This window comes from Coenobita brevimanus, chromosome 38, assembly GCF_032717465.1.
Source record: "Coenobita brevimanus isolate Jiangsu-jjx chromosome 38, ASM3271746v2, whole genome shotgun sequence".
Classification (NCBI taxonomy): Eukaryota; Metazoa; Arthropoda; class Malacostraca; order Decapoda; family Coenobitidae; genus Coenobita; species Coenobita brevimanus.
In genome coordinates this window covers 22943529-22965444 of record NC_136991.1, presented here as the reverse complement: position 1 = coordinate 22965444, position 21916 = coordinate 22943529, and the positions used below count along the sequence as shown (strand labels likewise).

The 21916-nt window shown below is 42.7% G+C and overlaps 1 protein-coding gene across 1 annotated transcript in view; it reads left to right on the top strand.

Annotated features, from left to right (window-relative positions):
• LOC145396553 (teneurin-m-like) overlaps window positions 1–21916 on the top strand; it is a 1418848-nt gene that overhangs the window by 588334 nt on the left and 808598 nt on the right. The window lies entirely within an intron of this gene.

Below are 21916 nucleotides of genomic sequence, written 5' to 3'. Positions count from 1 at the left end.
TTCATCTGAAAGACCTTACCAATTCATTTTCCTCCAGTTTATTTTGTGTATTTTTCCGGCTGTTTTATTTTGTGTATGGAGAGAGTACTGTAAACAGTACTCACTCCAAACACATTTGTAATAACATGAGTAATGATGAGAGTGTTCATCAGTACAAATGATGTACTGAGCGGGTAGGTAATATTCTTTATCATTTCGGCCGTCCAGGAAGTGTTATCTGTGACTTGTAGGCCTGCTGTGTCATTACACTTGTATATATTCACAAATTTATATATATTTCTGATTCTGGTATAGTACTGTATTGATTACAGTATTGTACAGTATCATACAGCATACAGTATTCTTTCCAAACACATTTGTAATACCATAAGTGGTGAAGACAGTGTTCACTAATACATATAAGGTACGGGGTGGGTAGGTTTTTCTATTATTTGGCAAATCCGATTTCTCGGCATCGGCCCGGTCCCCTAGATGCCGAATAATAGGACTTTTACTGTAAAAAGGGGGGGGAACAGGCATGAGACACCCCAACCCCCCATATGATGTAGTTGTGGTATTGATGAGTAGTTTGGGTGGGAGGGAACAGAGTGGGCTGTATCCAGTCGGCCAGAGGGAGGTGGAGAAGTGGCTGGGGGGCGGAGGGCACTCTCAGAGCTGGTGAGGGGCTGGGATCTTCTTTCTCACCCCCTCATTCCTTAATTCTGATTGAGTAGGAACTATTTACGTCATAAAAGGGGCTGGCTTAGTGCTCGGCAGTTTTTGACAGACCTACTACGATCGTCAGTTATAGGACTATACGTGGAAACTTGCAAATTGACGATCATCAGTCATGGTACTTTAGGGGTTAAGATGCAAATTTTCATCCTTCTACACATATAATGGCAATGCCTGACTGATACAGCAAGAAATCTCATCATTTGATCTACCATTGTTATGTACTACTACAAAGATAAGTGAATCTTTCCAAGACTCCCACATTCTCACCATTTTTTTTTTTTTTTTTTTTTTTTTTTTTTTAATGCAAGGAAGAGGGAACCAAAGGCCATGAGCCCGCAGTAACAGTTCCCTCCAAGAGAAAAACAAAATACAATAGAGGGCTAAATTCAAGATCCGATAATTTCGAGATGCCTGGACACACTGTGTTTGAAAGACTGGAGATCATAGGCAGCAGGAAATACAGACAGAGGGAGACAGTTCCAGAGTTGACCTGTTGCATAAATGAAAGACTGGGAGTAACGGTTAACTCTTGCATTAGAGAGTTGGACAGAGAAGGGATGAGAGTTTGCTGCCAGACGGGTGCTATGCGCCCGTCTTAGAGGTGGAGGAACGCAAGCAGACAGTTCAGAGGAGCAGTGACCATTAAAATAGTGATAGAAAAGAGATAAAGATGCAACAGTGCGGCGAAGAGACAGAGGTTGAAGGGAGTCAGTAAGAGGAGGAGACTTAATGAGACGAAAAGCCTTTGACTCCACCCTATTGAGAAGAGCTGTATGTGGGGAGCCTCCCCACACTTGAGAGTTGTACTCCACACAGGGGCGGATAAAACCCCTGTATAGAGTCAACAATTGTGCAGGGGTAAAGGTAAGAGCGGAGTCGGCTTAGCACACCCAACCTCTTGGAAGCGGATTTTACAAGAGATGTAATATGATCTTTCCAAGATAAGTCCCGAGTAAATGAAACCCCAAGCATGTTCAAGGATGATGCAGGATTAAGCTGAATATTATTAAACATTAGTGGGTATACCTGTGGAAGATTTTGTCGGGTTGATAGGTGTAAGAACTGAGTCTTAGATGCATTAAAAACAACAAGATTATTTTTACCCCAGTCAGAGATACGAGCCAAGTCAGACATTAGGTGTGCCATAGCCTCATCCCTTCTTTGTTGAAGTAACTGCTGAGATGGGCGTTGCGGGAACCGAATGGAAAGGTGAAGGGTGGAGTCATCAGCGTATGAGTGGATAGGGTTAGATGTACAGCTTAGAAGGTCTGTCTATCTATCTACAGTATCTATTCCCAGACGCCTCAATCCCATTTGGGGTGGCCACAAACAAATCGCCTCCAAGTTGCCCTGTCCCCTGCCATTTCACTGCCCTGCTCCCAACTCACACCCCCTTGTCTCATATACATCTCCACCCCATCCCTCCATCTCATCCTTGGCCTCCCCCACCCTCTTCCCCCCTCCACCTCACTCACATACACTCTCTTCATCAGTCTTTCATCCTCCATCCTCTCCACATGGCCAAACCTCCTCAGTGTGTTCCTCATAACACTTCCTATCACATCCACATTCATACCACAACGCTCCTTTATATCCTCATTCGTCAGCCTGTCTCTCCATGTGACTCCACAGGCTCCTTTTAAATAACTCATTTCTTTCTCTCACTCTTGACTTGTGTCCTTCCAACAACATCCAAGTTTCACTTCCATACATTAGAGTTGGTAACACAATACTGTCATGTAGTAACTTTTTCACTTCCATGCTCACTTCCCTGTTTCTTATAACTGCTTCCAAAGAACCAGCAACCTTTCTTCCCTGCTGTTCCCTTTCAAGCACTTCACCCTCCAAACCTCCATCCTTACTCATCACACTACGCAAGTACTTAAACGTACTTACATTTTCCAATTCCTCACCATCCAACCTCGCTGTACATTCACTGACTTCACCTCTCTCAAAGACCCTCACTTTACTCTTCCCTACATTCACCTTTAGATTCCGTTTCTTACACACTCTTCCAAACTTATCCACCAAGCCTTGCCTCTCCCCTTCGTCTTCACTCAACAACACAGTATCATCTGCAAACAACAGTACAGGGAGTTTCCAAACACTATCCTCTTTCACCAGGGCCACTCCAACATCCACTACCCTACCTTGTACCTCTTTTATTACCCCATCCATGTACAGATTGAACAACCATGGAGACATGACACATCCCTGTTTCAACCCAACTTTCAAAGAGAAAAATTCACTTAGTTCACCATCCACATGCACTGCAGCCTTCGCATCATCGTACATACTCTTCACAGCATTCAACAACTTCCCATCTACTCCACATATTCTTAACACTTTCCACAATCCTTGTCTATCCACCCTGTCATATGCTTTCTCCAAGTCCATGAAAGCCTCATACAGCTTCTTTCCCTTCTCTAGAAACTTTTCCACTAAAGATCTTAAAATGAATATCTGATCTACACAACCTCTTCCCTTCCTAAAGCCTCCCTGTTCTTCTCCAACTAATTTCTCTGTTCTTTCTCTAACTCTGTCAATAAGTATCCTACCATACACTTTTCCTATTATACTAAGAAGACAAATGCCCCTATGATTACCACACACTTCTTTTTCCCCTTTTCCTTTGTACAAGGGAATAATTATACCTGACTTCCAATCCTCTGGGACTCTACCTTCCTCCCAGGCTAATCTGCACATCTTCCACATCCATTCTACTACTATCTCTCCCCCATGCTTCAGCATTTCACCACACACTCCGTCAATTCCTGGGGCTTTCCCCGATTTAACTTTCTTCATTGCTTCCACAACTTCTATGCTACTGATTTCTTCTTGTCTTCTCACCTCCCTCCGTCTCCCAGCCATTCCCCAGCCACCTATACTCGCATTACTTCCATCCTCTATGTTCAACAGTTCCTTAAAGTGTTCTCTCCATCTGCTCACATTTTGTCCCTTCTCCACTAGTAATCTACCATTTTTATCTTTCACTCCCCTGCTAACTTCACTTCCACCCTGTCTTACTCTTTTCACCTCTTTCCAGAACATTTTCTTACAGTCCCTCCACTTTACACTCAAATTCCTTCCAAATTCCTCATCCACTCTCTTCTTACTCTCTCTTACTAATCTTTTCACCTCTTTCTTTCTACATATAACTCTCTCTTCTGCCTCTCAACTTCTTCCATGCCCCTATTTCTCATCCATTCATTGTATGCTTTCTTCTTTTGTGCCACAGCCTGTCTCACGTCTTCAGTCGACCACGCTGTTCCTTGCACCCCCCTCCGTCTTCTCTTCCTTCCACACACCACATCACATGCTGCACATATTTCTTCTGTAAATATGCTACACACACCTTCCACGTCTCCCATCTGCTCCAGTTCATATTTGCCCAATCGTTCCTCCACTTCTCTCTTATACTCTGCCTTTTTCTCATCCTCTTGTAACCTTTCCACTCTCCTTGCAACTACTCCTTCCTCTTGTCTTTCCCTTCTTCTATTCCCCCATCTTACTTGAATCCTAATTCTGGCCACCGCCAAGTAGTGGTCAGAAAGTCCACTCCCTCAACCTCTATAAGCTCTTGCATTCATTACACATCTTCGCATCCTTTCATCCACACACACATAATTAATCATTGCCTTCCTTTCATTCAGTTCACCACCCACCCTTCTCATCACTCGCCATGTATACCTTTGGATCATTTTATGCCTGAAGAGTGTATTTGCTATCTCCAACCCTCTCCCAGCACAAATGTCCACTAACACACTCCCATTCTTATCTATCTCAGCAGGCACACCCCACTCACCAACCATTCCATCCTCCTTCACATTCCCAACTTTACCATTCATATCACCGATCAAAAACACTCTCTCATTCCTTCCAAAGTTTTCCATGCACACTTCTACATTTGTCCAGAACTCTTCTCTCACTCCTCTAGCACGATCTTGCGTTGGCGCATACACACACACAATCGCCCACAATTGTATTCCAACTTTCAACTTTACCCACACAATCCTTGACCCAACTGATCCATACTGTCTTATGCTCTTCTTTCATCTTTTACTCACAACTATACATCCTCCTTCCTTTGCCCTCTCATTCTCACCTACTCCTGCACATATACCCCATCCATACTCCCATTCTCTCACACTTTCTCCTCTCCATTTTGTTTCAGTTATTCCACATACATCCACTTTCGCACCTTCAGGCACCTGGACAATCTCACTCTCTTTCACCTCATCATTCGCTCCTCTTACATTCCATGTACCCATTACCAAGTCCTTTGTCCGGTCCTGGGTCGTCATCGTTTGGTCAGTCGTTGTCCGAGGCTTCTTGTTTGTTTTTTTTAGTTAGTTGTTTTCCGGGGAGGGGCAGTAACCCTCCGCCAACCCTTTTAGTCGCCTTTTACGACAAGCAGGGATACTGGGGGAGTATTCTTGAAAACAAACCCTACCCCCAGGGGAGGTAGGGGGGTTTTTGATGAATAAAAGGAAGACAGTTGGTGATAGGATAGAGCCCTGAGGAACACCACTGTTGATAGATCTAGGAGAAGAACAATGGCCGTCTACAACAGCGGCTATAGAACGACCAGAAAGGAAGCTAGTGATGAAGACACAGATTGAAGGATAGAAACCGTAAGACGGCAGTTTGGAAATTAGAGATTTATGCCAGACTCAATCGAAAGCCTTTGAGATGTCAAGTGCAATGGCAAAGCTTTCACCAAAGTCCCGAAAGGAGGATGACCAGGAGTCTGAAAGGTAGATGAGAAGATCGCCAGTGGAGCGTCCCTGACGGAACCCATACTGACGATCAGAAAGAAGGTTGTGATAGGAAAGATGCCTTAAAATTTTTCTATTGAGAATTGACTCGAAAACTTTTGAAATACAGGACGTTAAAGCAATTGGACGATAGTTGGAGGGTTGGGACTGGCTGAATGAGAGCAAACTTCCAGCAAGAAGGAAAGGTACAAGTTGACAGACAAAGGCGAAAGAGTTTGCCTAGGCAGGGTGTAAGCACAGAAGCACAGTTCTTGAGAACAACAGGAGGAACCCCATCAGGTCCATATGCCTTGTTAGTATTGAGGCCAGTGATGGCAGAAAATACATCAGCTGAAGAAATTTTAATGTCAGCCATGAGGAAGTCGGAGGGGGGAAGTGATGGATGAACAGCACCGGAATCGTCTAAGGTGGAATTGGAGGAGAAAGTCTGTGCGAAGAGGTCTGCTTTATCAGTAGAAGAAATAGCTACAGAACCATCAGAGTAGAAAAGAGGAGGGAAGGATGATGAGGTAAAGTTGTTAGAAAGGTTTTTGGCAAGGTGCCAGAAGGAGTGGGAAGAATTCGAGTTGGAGAGTTGAAAGCATTTAGTACGGATGAAATTATTTTTAGCAAAGCGAAGAACAGACTTAGCACGATTCTGGGCAGAAACGTACAGATGATGTGATTCAGGGGTGGGTTGGCTCCGGTACCTTTTGTAGGCCCTCTCCTTGTTGCGGACACATTAGAACAAGTGTGATTAAACCAAGGCTTTCTTACATTAGTCGAAGGATATGAGAAAGGAATGTATGCTTCCATGCCCGAGAGAATAACCTCCGTAATGCGCAAAGCACACTCAGATGGCTCATGGCCATGGAAGCAATAATCATTCCAGGGAAAATCAAAGAAGTACTGCCTGAGGGCCTCCCAATCCGCGGCTCCAAAATGCCACAGACGACGTTTCCCTGGAGGGTCCACAGGCCGTACCGGAGTGATAGGACAGCTTAAGGTGATAAGGTTGTGAATGGAGGAGCCCAACAGAGAGAAAAGATTAACAGTGTAAGCAGAAGGATTAGTTGTGAGGAAGAGGTCAAGTATGTTGGAGCTCTCTCCAAGGCGGTCTGGGATACGAGTAGGGTGCTGTACAAGCTGCTCTAGGTCATTAAGGATAGAAAAGATGTAGGCTTGTTCACCAGGTGGATCAGTGAAGGGAGAGGAGAGCCAAAGGTGGTGGTAAACATTGAAATCTCCTAGAATGGAGATTTCAGAGAAAGGAGAAATGGATAGAATGTGTTCCATCGTAGAAGTAAGATAGTCGAAGAATTTTTGATAGTAGAATTAGGGGATAAGTAAACAGCACAGATATATTTAGTCAGAGAATGACAGGAAAGCCAAAGCCAGAGTGTAGAGAATTCAGAAGAATCGAGTTCAGGAACACGAGAGCAAGATAAGTCGTTGTGTATGTATACACAACAGCCACCTTTGGCTTTGAAATAAGTATAGAAAAAGTAGGAGGATACAGAAAAGGGTTTGCTGTCAGTTGCCTCAGACAGCTGAGTCTCAGTTAGAAAAAGAAGGTGAGGTTTAGAGGTGGAGAGGTGGTGCTCAACAGAGCGAAAGTTAGAGGAAAGGCCGCGAATGTTGCAGAAATGAAGAAAAAGAGAGTCAGACAGTGGTTTCAGGCACCTTGAGTCATCACTGGGAGAGGGGCAGATGGTGGGGGCATTTATGGTCCCCCCCCCTTTGGACCCCGAGGCTGGGTGATGAGATGCCACAATTTTTTGAATTTTGGAAAAGGAAGTGTAGTGTGTACTGTGTATGTAGTTTGGTGTAGATAGTTAGAGAAATTTGTATTGGAGAGCATGCTGGCCTACTCTCTGTGTAACTGAGACACTGATAAAGTTCAGCAAAGGGGAATGGTCAGGAACTAGTCCTGAGGGCTGATGAAACGGGAGCTCCAGCACTCCCTGTCATCAGCTTTCCATCCACCTCGGGAGTACTGCCCTGCTCGACTGGTGCTTCATTCATTAATCTCCAAATGACCAGCGATTTCACATTCTCGTGAAATTACTAAAGGGCATTCAGTAGTGTCTCCATTGATTCTGCTAGGATAACTGCATCATCAGGAAAATCAAGGTCAGTGACCCTGAAATGGCCAGTTGATACTCCACAGTGACTTCAACTCACAGGCTGGTTAAGTATCCAGTCCATGAATATGTCGAAAATGTGAGAGCAAGGACACATCCGAGTCTTACTCCAGGACCTACAGAGAAGAAGTCAAATGTTCCTCCTCCACATTTGACAGTGCTCACACTGTTTGAATTGAGGCCAGCAGTCAGTCAGATTATCCCCAATATTATCCCACAAAGCCACAGAAGTTCCCATAGTACCTCCCAGTTGACTGAGTCAAACACCTTGAGATCAACATAGGCTGCAAGCAGATTTCGTTGATACTCAAGGCAGCATTCCATTACAGCTTAAGGAGCTAGGTTGCATTTGGCTTAGACTTCTACGGTGTAACTCCAGATTGTTCAGGCCTCTGATATTTTAGCATATGGTACCGGATACCCATCAGGAGATTGTGAGCAAGAACCCTGGCTGGTACAGAGTAGTTTTGAATGAGGGTGATCAACAGAATTTCTTCTGATTGTTCCTCAGTCACTTGTGGAGTTCCACAAGGGTCAGTCCTTGGTCCGCTTTTGTTCATCATCATATCAGTGACATATGTGTTGGTCTTTTACTTACAGTGTCAGAGTTTGCAGATGACCTCAAACGTGGATCAAACGTGAACAATCTTGAAAAGATCGAAAAACTGCAAGCAGGCTCGTGTTGGCTATGGAGATGGTCTGAGATATGGCAATTTGCCATTGAACTAAGGAAAGTGCAAGGTGATGCATATTGGCCATGCAAATATTCACTTTTGGGGAGAATTATGAGGATGACTAATTTGGAAAAGGATTCAGGTGTACTGATCAGTTGAGACTAAAGATCTCCAAACAGTGCATCAGAGTACAGAGAAAGACCCAGAAATTGATAAATTACATCCAGAGACAATTTTGTATTAGGGATAAAGATTGTTTTTACACTCAATAACTCCATAATATTACCATTTCAGGAGTATGCTGTTCATTTCTGGGCACCTACACTTTGGAAAAACACAACATGAACTTAACATGCAACCTTGGTTGGAAGCTGGAATTGAAAGGATTTAACACCAGCATTTATGGAAACTCTTTTCTGTACAAGATATGCTTCTCCTGAAGCAGACTCCTATACATGTTGTTATTAGTGCTACAGTAAAGCAGTTTATATATCATCATCATCATCATCATCATCCGGACCTCCTTTCCTACCCTAGGGGAGGGTGAGTAGCAATGTCCACACAGCCTAAATTTGCCCAGTCCAATGGGCCACGCTTCCATTCACTCATCATTCAAGCCCCCAGATTCCTGGCTGTATCGGATAAGCCAAATACACGTTCTGTAGCTTCAAATAAACATATGCAATGGAGTCAATCCGGATGCTGCCATGTTAAATAGGGGTGCCAAATCCTTTATCATGCACTTCTCCCCACAACATTCATCCAACCAGCTCGATCTCTTGTCAGTTCCCTAGCCTCACTGACTTCCAAACCTCTCTTCCTCACAGACTCATCTACCATATCTCTCCATCATCTGTGACCTACCTCGCCTCCTTCCTCCTTTAAATTTACTCAGATATACCTTTTTCACCACTCTGTTGTTATCCATTTTCTCCACATGACCATACCATCTCAGTACACCCTCTTCGACTCTGGTGTCCACCGACTTCCTCACTCCACATCTTTCACGAATCACATTATTTTGTATCCTATCCACCCTCTGTACTCCACATACATTCCTCAGCAGTCCCATCTCCACTGATATTACTCTTGACTTTTCATTTTCATGCCACACCATAGTGTCACATCCATATGTTAAAGTTGGCACTAACACTCCTTCATGTAAGTGACGTGGAGCTGCAACACTCAAGCCTCGTTTCTTAATAAGGCTTTCATTGCACCAGCTACTTTTCTTCCTTGTGTCACTCTACTTTCCACTTCTTTTGCACATTTTCCTCTCTTTTCTATCACTGTACCCAGGTATTTGAACTCTCACCAATTCCAGTCTCTCTCCATTCACTGTAACATTGCACTGGGAGTCACCTTCTCTCTCATTAATCATCACTTTACTGTTTTCTGCATTTACTCCCAAGGCATGATGCTCACAGACATCAGCAAAACTCTGCACTAGCCTGCCAAGCTCTTGTCCGGTATTTGCAAGCAGTACTGCATCATCAGCATACAACATAGATTTGAGATATTCCATTCGTCATCATTCAATACCAACGCCATCCCTTTCTCGATTACTCGTGTTTTTACTTCTCTCATCACCCCATTCATATATATATTGAACAACCATGGGGACATCACACAACCTGATTGCATGCCCACACTGATCATGAACCATTCACTTAGATGCCCATTAACCCTTATACAGTACATGCTTCACTACCATCATAAAATCTCCTGACGTTACCTAGCAGCTTACCATACATGCGCAAAATTTTCCACAATCCTTCTCTATCCACTTTGTTGTATGCTTTTTCCGGATCCATGAATGCTATAAACACCATATGGACCTTCTCTTAAGCATCCTCTGCTATCTGTCACATTGCAGATATTTGATCCACACATCCTCAGCCACTTCTAAAGCCACCCCGTTCATCAATCACTAGGACTTCTAATATCTCTCTTACATTCTGTATAATAATTTTTTCCATATACTTTCCCTACCACACTCAATAAACTTATGCCATGATACTTTCTGCACTCACTTCGCTCACATTTAATCTTGTACAGGAGTGCAGTCACGGCCTTTTTCCACTCTGCTGGCACAGTTTCACTCATCCATGCCCCCTTACATATCTCCAACAACCACTTCATTCCACTCTCTCCACTACACTTAATCATCTCTACATGCACCTCATCAACCCCAGCTGCTTTCCCATTTTTCAGCCACTTCACAGCACTCTTCACCTGTGCGAGTGTCACGTCTCCTGGCACTGCATCTTTCACACTGTCAAATTTCTTTCTGCTTTCACTTCTAGATTTCTGCACCTCTTTCCAGAATAATTTCCTAGTTTCAGAGTAGTTTGCATTCATTTTTCTTCCTAGATCATCATTTACCTCATTCGTTTTCCTCCTCACTAGTCTCTTTATGTGCTTCATGTTCTCAATATACTCAGTTTTTATTTAAACTGAACCCTTGTCCTGTGACCACTTTAGCCACTTCTTCGTCTTTTCCTCCACTGCCCTCTTAACCTCATCATCCCACCATGCCATACCTTTCTTTTTTATTATTACTTATGCCACACCACACACCACTTTAGCATTCCTAACTAAGCAGTCCGTATATGCATTCCACAGGCTGTCCAGATCATTTCTTTGCAATTCACTGATTCTAACTCCTCCCTCTACTTTGGTCCTGTAATCATCTGCCATTTCTTTCATCCTCAGCTTTTCAACTTTCAGTCTTTCTCCCTGACTGCTCCTGTCTCTCCTGATCCACCTCACTCCTCTCAGCTTGATCTTGCATAACACTATCATATGATTTGACAGACCTCCACATCGTCCTCTCACAGCCCTCATATCAGCAACCATTCCCATCATCGACCTCTGTATGAGCATGTAATCAATCAAGTTTCTTTCAGCACGATCCCCGTTCCCTCTGTACCATGTACATCCATGCACCAAAGTTTCTGTACCCCCCTTGGTAGAAGGAAGTGGAAGTCAGGGTTAGAGAGAGGGCACGTGAACAGATAACCATCAACGGTAGTTTGGTTCTGAGCTACAAGGCGAATGGTGAGAAACTTAATGAAACTGGATATGAAACATTTCCATGCCATTCACTTGCAAAACATTATGAGTCCGTAACATACATAGCATATAACAAAGACTACTATGTTATCATGGAGTCCTGCGAAACTGGTCAAGACACGATCCATCTGTTTCGGATCCTCATCATACAAATAAAGCACTGAAACAGTTGCATATAAGCTGCGACTGGTCATTATCACTGCAGTGATAATTTTTGTGAATGTTATTCCTGAATTGCTTACAGCTATAATATAGAATGACTGTGGATTTAATGTTGATTCCCACAGTAGCTGTGCGGATGGTTATAAATGTTAAAATTATTTTATGTGGACGAATAAATTACCAATAATTAACTATAACCAGATGAAATTAGAAGTAAACTACACAAAATATTATGAGACAATGAAGATACAACTGTGGTATCCTGCTCCGCCTCATTATCCAGGCCTTAGCTGTTGCTTCACCTCATACGTGCATTATATTCCTTCAGTCTCTGCCTCTTCTGTTACTCTTACTTCCCTGGATCCTCTTACTGCATGCCGTCATATTCCTTAGGGGATTTCTGGTTGTCCGGTCCTATAACCCCTACATATACAGTAACATCATTCGTCACATCATCACTCCCACACAAAGTTAACACGAGACTGCTGAATCTATTACTATCATTATTGGCATTTCAACTACTACCCTTCTCCCCTTTTCCCACTGACTGTCTCATTTCCCTCACAATACTACTACTGCTACTTCCACAACTAATCCAGTATAATTCAGTATAATAAAACATATGATTGTACCTATGTCTTTGTATCTGCCAACCACATTGTCCCTCTCCCACCGTCGACAACTCATCACTTACCCCCACCACAACTGCAGCCCAGTTGCACCCCACTCTCTCCCAGCCACCATCGACCCTACTACTCCCCCTCCCCTCCGACACCAGACTACCCCTCACCTCAACCCTGGGCCACCAGGCCAGTTGTCCACCCTTTACCATTGAATTTACTTGATATACATTAATCATAATAATAATTATAATAACAACAAGAACAGCAACAACAACAACAACAACAACAACATAGACATGTAGTGTTCCTAACATTACATATAAAAATTGCAGACCCAAACGTGCCTATATTACGGAGCACTAATATATTAACCACAGAACCGACCACAGACCATTCTTATCATTACCACTGGACCTTCCCTACAGCACTTCACCATGGTAATACAACCCATTTTGGGTGGGATCTATACAACTGTTTGCGAAAAATAACATTGTGCACGATATGCCTACGACTGATCAAAATACACATGTGACCTTTCACTGGCATCCATCAAATAGCCTATCGGTAGTTAGCGGACAAACAAACAAACGACTGGACAGACAGACAGAGGCCGATTGTCTCGCATCGGTATATGATGACCTGACAAAACTGTTACCATCCTACTTTGCAGGTGTCATCATAGTTATAGCAATAATAATAATAATAATAATAATAATCTATCTATCTATCTATCTATCTATCTATTGCCAGATGCCTCAATCCCGTTTGGGGTGGCCACAAACAAATCCCCTCCACGTCGCCCTGTCCCCCGCCATTTCACTGCCCTGGTCCCAACTCACACCCCCCTCTCTCATACACCTCTCCACCCCATCCCTCCATCTCATCCTCGGCCTCCCCCTCCCTCTTCCCCCCACCACCTCACTCACATACACTCTCTTCGTCAGTCTTTCACCCTCCATCCTCTCCATATGGCCAAACCACCTCAGTGTGTTCCTCATAACACTTCCTATCACATCCACATCCACACCACAACGCTCCTTTATATCCTCATTCGTCAGCCTGTCTCTCCATGTGACTCCACAGGCTCCTCTTAAATAACTCATTTCCACTGCTCTCACTCTTGACTTGGTGGTAGTAGTAGTAGTAGTAGTAGTAGTAATGGTGCTAGTAGTAGTAGTATAGTAGTAGTAGTTTAATATTAATAACATTAATTCTACTGATAATAATGATAATAGTAGCAGTAGTAACAGGCTACTAGGCACGATATAGAGGAGGACATCATAATCTCCCTGATAAAACGCGTGAACACAGCTTTGATAAATGAAACTAAACAGTGCCATAATATGCTGTAATGGTAGGGTTATGGTAATACTGACTAAATTAATGTTTGACAGCAACCCAACCTTTTGTCATGGCAAACAGATACTGCATTGCATCAACACATGCTTTTTTGGGTGTTTGTCCACCTCAATATCGCGCCTGATAACATGTGATTATTATTTTCATCATCATCATCATCATTATCATTATCATTATCATCATCATGATGACACCTGCAAAGCAGGATGGTAACAGTTTTGTCAGGTCATCATATACCGATGCGAGACAATCAGCCTCTGTCTGTCTATCCAGTCGTTTGTTTGTTTGTTCGCTAACTACCACTAGGCTATCTGATGGATGCCATTGAAAGGTCACATGTGTATTTTAGCCGGTTGTAGGCATATCATGCACAATGTTATTTTTCACAAACAGCTGTAGTGATCCCACAAAGGACTACAGTGGGTTGTATTACCATGGTGAAGTGCTGTAGGGAAGGTCCAGTGGTAATGATAAGAAAAGTCTGTTGTTGGTTCTGTGGTTAATATCAGTGCTTTGTAATATAGGCACGTTTGGGTCTGCAATTTTTATGTGTAATGTTAGGAACACTACACATCTATGTTGTTGTTATTATTATGATTTTTATTATCGCCTGCATTTAGAAGGCGGAGCGATAGTGCCTTTGCCTCTATCTGTGTGTGTGTGTGTGTGTGTGTGTGTGTGTGTGTGTGTGTGTGTGTGCACGCTTCCATCATATGAACGGCTTGAGCTATCAACATGAAATATTCAGGGTATCAAGATATGGCCAAAATCTAGAACGAGTTCAACAATGGGCACTTGGGGTCAAGGTCAAGGTCACCAAAATGGTTGCTAAAGGTCTGTCTATCTATCTGTCTATTGCCAGATGCCATAATCCCATACATGGTGGCCATTTGACTTTGAGTTATTTGTTTTACGGGGAGGGGCACTAACCCTCCACCAACCCACTTGTTGACACGTAGGAAGCATGTATAGTTTGGTTATATGGTTACCACCCAGCAATGTAAATGGTTTCTTGGCTTACAGGAAACCATTTGGCTTGTCACTCAATGTAAAGCCACCTGTAAAGGAAAGAAAAGCAATAAGAAGTGACAGGAAAGATGGAAAAGAGGAGGACAGGCACAGAAAAAGAATGATAAAGACTAAGGAAGAAGTAGGCAGCACTACATCAAGTGAGTGGATGATGGTCGCCATCACCTACCACCAACTAGTTTTTATCGCCCCCATTTAGCACCATAATACAGTAATCCCTCCAGTATCCAACGTAATAGAGCCATAGGCAGGTCCGGATAGTGGTCCTGTCCGGATATTGGGCCCCAGCTTATGGACTTGTACTTATGGACCCTAACTCAGAAAAACACCTATACAACTCCCTCTGTACATGCATTGCACCTATTTAAGACCCAAATCACACCAGTAAGGGACATAAAAGACTGAAATAAATGCAAAAGAACCATAAAATGAGGTTTTAGAAGTGAGTTTATATAATATTAAACATTCTGGGTACTTACGAGTCCCTTGCTCCTGGACTGGTTTGAACCGCCAGTTTGCAGTCCACAGTTAATCCTCTGCACTCTAAATTCTAATTTCTTAACACTGCACAACACTGTAAATTCCTGTGTGTTCTAGTGGCGAGGTATTGCAGTTTATTCACTGTTTATTCACAAAAAACAAGCACCTGTGGCTTGCACTGCTATGAGCATCTGCTCTCGATCGGAGTTAGACTGTGATTGTTGATGTTGGCGGGGTAACAGGGTTGCCAGATCGCAATGGCCACATTACCAATCTGCTCAACTTTCATTACCAAATTTAACTTTTCATTACCAAATTTGTAAAGCTAGCATATATACTTCACTAATTATATATACAAGTGGAAAAACATGTAATCACTCTCCTTATAATTAACACCATGTTGATTATTTTCACACTATGTAGGGTAGCAGATTAATCAGAGAGAGCAAACAATCCACCATCTCCATCCTGTGTATCCTCATACATGTGAAAAATCCATTTGGTAATGCATTATTCTGATTCATTACCAAGCGAATTTTCCATTACCAAATTGGCCCACACTTGGTAGTGAAAAATACCAAATGGCAACCCTAACAGGGGAGGGGGGAGGGGAAGGAAGGAAGGGGTGAAGGGACCATGGTGTAACAGCAGTTTGGCACCAAGTGGGAATTTCAAATTATGGGAGGGAAAAAAGTCAGATTTTTTTCGAATTTTTTGGTGGTTTTTGGCCCATTTTGGGAATGTTGGACCCCAGGACGATTATGTCCGGTTAGTGGGGATGTTCGGATATTAGAGGGATTACTTATATCTTGAACGGCTTGAGCTATCAGCATGAAATCTTCAGGGTATCAATATATGGCCTAAATCTTGGACTTGGCCAACAGCATATTCTGGCAGGCGATTAGCATTCGGCTTCCGAATGCCTCTCTGTCATTATTAATGCAAACCACGTATATTCAATAGTAAAGGGTGGACAACAGGCCTGGTGACCCAGGGATAAGGTGAGGGGTAGTGTGGTGTCGGAGTGGGGAAGGAGTAGTCAATAGGGTCGATGGTGGCACGAAGAGAGGGGAGTGCAACTGGGGCAGCAGTGGGGGGTAAGGGACGAGTTGATGACTGTGAGACAGGGAACATGTGGTTGGCAGATACAAAGACATAAGGACAATCATCCAGTAAAAATTATTATACAGATTTATACTGGATTAGTTGTAGGAGTAGCAGTAGTAGTATTGTGAAGGAAATAAGACCCAGTCAGTGGGAAAAGGGGGGGTTAGTAGTGGCAGTGCCAATAATGGTTGTAACAGATGCAGCAGTCTTGTGTTACCGTTGTTTGTGTGGGAGTGATGATGTGACGAATAATGTTATACAGTAGGGGTTACAGGATCCGACGACTAGAAATCCCCTAAAGAATATGACGACACGCAGGAAGAGGATGCAGGGAAGTAAAAGTAATAGAAGAGGCAAAGACTGAAGGAAAATAATGCACGTATGAGGGTGAGAGAATGGGAATGTGGTTTAGGTATATGTGCGGGAGTTAATGAGAATGAGAGGGCAAGAGAGGGAGTATGTCTGATGATAAGCAAGAAGTGGAAGGAAAATATAAGAGAGTATGGAACAGTGGGTGCAAGTATTGTATGGGTGAAGATGAAAGTAGGTATACAAGCGTGGGCGATGGTATGTGTGTATGCTTTGACAGAGGACCGAGTGGCAAGAGTGAAAGATGAGTTTTGGGTGAGAGTAGAAGCATGTATGGACAAATTTGAGAGGAGTGAGAGAGTGCTCTTGACTGGAGACATGAATGGCAAAGTTAGGAATGTACGAGTGGATGGAAGGGTTGGTCAGTGGGGTGTGCCAGCTGAAGTAGATGGGAATGGTAGTGCTTTGGTGGACATCTGTGCTGGTAAGGGGTTGGCAATAGCCAACACCTACTTTCATCGTAAGATGATCCACCGGTATACATGGAGAGTAATGAGGAGGATGGATGGTGAACTTGTTGAACGAAAGGCAATGATAGACTAAGTGTGTGTGGATGAGCGAATGAGAAGACAAGTGTTGGATGCAAGAGTGTGGAGAGAGTGGGGGAATGGAGTCTCGGACCATCACTTAGTGATGGCCAAGGTAGAGCTGCAAAGAAAGTGGTTGAGGAGACGAAGGGGAAGACAGGAGGAAACAGCTCCTGTGAGAAGAGTGGAGAAATTGCAAGATAGTGAGAAAATGGCAGAGTATAAGAGGGAAGAAAGGTTGGGAAGGTATGAGATAGAGCAGATGGAAGGGGTGGAAGATGTATGTAAGATATTTACGAAAGAGATAGGCGCAGTGTGTGAGGTGATTTGTGGAGTGAGGAGGAGATGCAAGGGTGTGCTAGGGACAGCATGGTGGAATGATGAGGTGAAACGAGCTGTGGAACAAAAGAAGAAGGCATATAGTGAATGGTTAGCGAGTAGAGGTAGGGGAGAAGATGAGAGAGAGAAGAGAGAGGTATATGTGAGCAGGAGAAGAGTAAGAAGAAAGTGGATGAAGAGTTTGGGAGGAATCTGAGTGTTAAATGGAGGGAGTGTAAGAAATTGTTTTGGAAGGAGGTAAAGAAAGTAAGGCAGTGTGAAAGGGGAAACAGTAGGGGAGTGAAAGATGGTAATAATAGATTGTTGGTGGAGAAGAGAGAGAAATTGAGGAGATGGAAGGAGCACTTTGAGGATTTGCTGAATGTAGAGAGTGAGAGCAGTGCGAGTATAAGTGGTTAGGGAATGGCTGGGAGAAGAAGAGATGAGAGGAGGTAGAAAGAGATCAGTAGGGCAGAAGTAGTGGAAGCAATGAAGAAGATCAAGTTTGGAAGAGCCCCAGGAATTGATAGAGTGTGTGGTGAAATGCTTAGGTATGGGGGTGAGATTGTTGTGGAGTGGATATGGAAGTTGTGTAGATTGGCCTGGGAAGAGGGAAGGGTTCCAGAGGATTGGAAATCAGGTATAATTGTTCCTTTATACAAAGGGAAAGGGGAGAGAGAAGTATGTGGTAACCATAGGGGTATTTGCCTTCTTAGTGTGACTGGTAAAATATATGGTAGAATACTCATTGACAGGGTTAGGCATATGACAGAGGAGCTAGTTGGAGAAGAACAAGGGGGATTTAGGAAGGGAAAAGGGTGTGTAGATCAGATATTTATTCTAAGATATTTAGTGGAGAAGTATCTAGAGAAGGGAAAGAAAGTGTATGCAGCCTTCATGGACTTGGAGAAAGCATATGACAGAATAGATAGGCAAGGTTTGTGGAAGGTATTAAGAATATATGGAGTGGAGGGGAAATTGTTGAGTGCTGCGAAGAGTATGTACAAAGGAGCTAGGGCTACGGTGTGAGTGGATGTTGAGCTGAGTGAGTTCTTTGATCTCTATGTGGGACTGAAACAGGGTTGTGTGATGTCTCCATGGCTGTTTAATATTTACATGGATGGGGTTGTAAAGGAGGTGCAAGGTAGGGCAGTGGATGTGGGGGTGGCTCTAATGAATGAGGGTAAGATTTGGAAGATTCTGGTGTTGCTGTTTGCTGATGATACAATATAGTTGAGTGAAGATGTATGGGAGTTGCAAGGTTTGGTGGATGAATTTGGGACAGTGTGTAGGAGGAGGAATCTGAAAGTTAATGTAAACAAAAGTAAAGTTATGGTATTTGAGAGGAATGAAGTCACAGAATGTACAGTGAGGTTGGATGGTGAGGATATGGAGAATGTGAGTGCATTCAAGTACTTGGGTAGTGTGATGAGTAAGGATGGAACTTTGGGGGATGAAGTGCGTGAAAGGGTACAGAAGGGAAGGAAGGTTGTTGGTACACTGAAAGCAGTGATGAGAAATAAGGAGGTGAGTATGGAAGTTAAGAAGTCACTGCATGATAGTATTGTGATCCCTCCCCTGCCGAATGGAAGCGAGGCGTGGACCTTGCAGTATTGTGATCCCTACCCTGCTGTATGGAAGCGAGGCATGGACCTTGCAAGAGGGGAACAAGTCAAGAGTGAGAGCAATGGAAACGAGTTACTTGAGAGGAGCATGTGGAGTGACATGGAGGGACAGGTTGATGAATGAAGAAGTGAAGGAACTTTGTGGGGTGGATGTGGATGTGATTGAGAAGATTAGGAAAAATACACTGAGGTGGTTTGGACATGTGGAGAGAACGGAGAATGAAAGACTGACTAAGAGGGTGTATGTAGTTGAAGTGGAGGGAGGGAGAGGGAGGGGTAGACTGAGGATGAGGTGGAGGGATGGAGTTGAGAGGTATATGAGGGAGGGGGGAGTGAGTTGGGGAGAGGGTAGTCAAATGTTGGGTGACAGAGCAACTTGGAGGCATTTTGTCTGCTGCCACCCTTTGCGGGATTAGGGCGTCGGGCTATAGATAGATAGATAGATAGATGAAGTGAAGCAACAGGTACGGCCTGGATAATGAGGCAGAGCAGAATACTACAGTTGTATCTTCATTGTCTCATAATATTTTGTGTAGTTTACTTCAAATTTCATCTGGATATGGTTAATTATTAGTTATTTATTCCACGTAAAATAATTTTCAACATTTATAACTATCCTCACAGCTACTGTGGGAATCAACATTAAATCCACAGTCATTCAGTATTATAGCTATTGACAATCCAGGAATAACATTCACAAAAATTATCAATGCAGTGATAATGACCAGTCGCAGCTTATATGCAACTGTTTCAGTGCTTTATTTGTATGATGAGGATCTGAAACAGATGGATCGTGTCTGGACCAGTTTCGCAGGACTCCATGATAACATAGTACTCTTTGTTATATGCTGTGTATGTTACGAATGCATAATGTTTTGCAAGTGAATAACACGGAAATGTTTTGTATCCGGTTTCATTAAGTTTCTCACCATTCGCCTCGTAGCTCAGTACTAAACTATTGCTCACGGTTGTCCGTTCGCCTGCCCTCTCTCTACCCTGACTTCCACTTCCTTCTACCGAGGGAGGTACAGGAACTTTGGTGCATGGGTGTACATTTATGCGCATCTTTGTGTTTGAAATATAAGTTACAGATGCACAGCCTCTTCTCCTGACATATCTTTTAGTCGCTTCTCATTATCATTTTCTTCTATTACACCATTACAACCCATTATGTTATCCTTAGGATCAATGCCTACTCTTCCATTCATATCCCCCATTACAATCACCTTATAGCTCCTGGGCATTTCTCCCACTACTTGATCCAGCTCATCCCAAAATCTGTCTCTCCCTCACTCCTGTCCTCACATGGTGCATACGTTACAATCACCACCACTTTCATCTTCTCAAACTTGAACTTGACATATATACACCTCAAGCTGACACATTTGTAGTCTCTCATTCCATTCTGCCACACCTCATTCATCAACAAAGCAGGTCTTTCTTTGCATCTTCCTCACCCATTCATGCCTGATCTTATACATTTCGTACCCTCCCACTCCTCCAGTTTACACCTTTCATCTTCGTTTCACACATTGCCATCATGGGATATCTTGCACTCATGAACACATTTATATATATATATATATATATATATATATATATATATATATATATAAAGTATATATATATATATATATATATATATATATATATATATATATATACAGTATATATATATATATATATATATAGCCGTGGCTCAGTTGGTTAAAGCGCTCCGCTCTGACCGAAGGGTCGGAGGATCGAATCCACCCAAGAGTCATTGGTAGACATCAGGAAGGGCATCCGGTCATAAAATGCTACACGCTCCAAACCAAAGTCCTCTACCCAGGGGCAACGCCTTAGCCCTTATCCAAAAACGGGGGATGGCGTAAAACTCAAATATATATATATATATATATATATATATATACACAGTATATATATATATATATATATATATATATATATATATATATATATATATATATATATATATATACTGTATATATATATATATATATATATATATATATATATATATATATATATATATATATATATATATATATATATATATATATATATATATATATATATATATATATATATATATATATATATATATATATACATACACATACGTATATACAGCTACCGCAAATTGACTTAGGACCTCCCCCCAACAAGGTATTAAAAAACACAGAAATCATAGTATATCACAGTGCTTGTTCATGAAATGCCATTCATTAATATGATGTCATGTGTCCCTTGTTTTTCAGGACCAATTGGATGCATTTTGGCATGAAATCACTTAGATCTGTAAAGTAATTTAAGGAGATTTGTTTGCACCAAACATTTGTCAGTTCAGTTTTGAGGTTTTCCAGATTGGGTGTCTTCTTCTCTGCCATGATTTTCTTCATCTTTGCCCAGCAGTTTTCTGTCGGATTTAGATCCGGACTGTTGCCAGACCAGTCGAGGACCTCAATCCGATTATCCTGAATCCATTTCGTCACCTTTCTTGACTTGTTTTTCATGAAAAAGTTACACGCACGAATAGCAAAAAACTTTAAGAAATGATCTTTCAGAACTTGAATGTACCGGCCACCATTCATCATCAGGTTTTTAGGAAGAAAGTAGAGGCCTCCCCTTACCATTCTATCTGAGAAACACCCCCATACCATTACTGATTGCGGGTGCTTAACAGTCGGCACTGTGTAAATAGGGTCATTTTGACTATGGGAGGCAGGGCGACGAACCTTGGCAGAACGTCCCTGGAACACTTGAAATGTGCTTTCATCGGAAAACATAACTTTTCTCCACTCATCCGATGTCCAGTGTGTATGCTTCTTGGGAAACTGAATGTGTTGCTTCTTCATGCAGTCAGTGAGAAGCAGTTTCTTGGCTGCAGTGCGGCTTGACAAACCCAGCTCCCTCTGTAAGCAGTGTTGGATAGTTCGAATTGAGACAT